We start from the raw sequence: 982 nt of genomic DNA, 5'->3' as shown, positions 1-982 counted from the left end.
ACTTATAATTTCCTCTAGGGTTTTATAATTAAGTAGTTGAAATTGGGTCATTTTTTCTGCATGTGTTGTGTTTGGGCATAGCATTGGTACTGGCTTTGGAATGGATGTGCAGATTAATCCTCTGATTTTTTGAATTTTCTCTGAAAAGAAACTGGAAAACTTGTTGCAGGCGGCATTAGATTGAAGTTCAGGTGGTAACGTCACAGAAGGGTTTGTGAGCCTGTCAACAGTAGCAAATAAAGCTCGTAAACAGAAGGCTCCATATCCATTTATTGCAAGAATCCATCATTACCAAAATAAAGAACTAATCCTCAAACTCGCACAGAAAGTCTCATTTATCGTGGTACAGAAATCCATATTTTCCCACACTACTGACCCTAGGTTTCCACGAAAAGAGCTGCATTCTCCGAGATCAAATGTCGTAGGAGCGCTAGCTTCCTTTACAGGATGTTATTCCCTCCCAAGCTCCAGATCGTGGACAAAACCAGGCAAAACCTTACATTCCTTAGTAAATTTGCCTTGATCCTCCTTTGTATGCCCATGCCTGGTGAGCCTCCAACCCTCAATCTGCGCACACACCCCTCCACCCCCCCCTCTCCGTTACATTGACTTGCCTTATTTGCTTACTCACTGTATAACTTACTAAGAGTCTGTCACTGAGGCATGTGTTTCCAAATGCTCAATTTAATTTGGACCTGGTTGTGGGGCGTGTTAATTCAGCTCGTGTCCCGCCCATATTAAGTTCTATAGGTTGCGATGGGGCTATAGGTGTATTTCATTAAGTTACTTGCTGTACTTCAAGTTTATAACAGAGTTCAGAAGAGGTGCAGTGTATTAGCATTAAAATACAGCTTGTAATAATTAAGTTCCAGAGCTTCAGAGCTAAGGACATGATACTCCGCAAAGCCTGGCAGGGGAAGGGCTTCACCTGGCGAGAAAGCCGCATAACCCTTGACCACGACTATCCACCCCTCATACTTAA

This window comes from Kryptolebias marmoratus, linkage group LG1, assembly GCF_001649575.2.
Source record: "Kryptolebias marmoratus isolate JLee-2015 linkage group LG1, ASM164957v2, whole genome shotgun sequence".
Taxonomy (NCBI): domain Eukaryota; kingdom Metazoa; phylum Chordata; class Actinopteri; order Cyprinodontiformes; family Rivulidae; genus Kryptolebias; species Kryptolebias marmoratus.
This window is presented reverse-complemented; position numbering follows the sequence as displayed.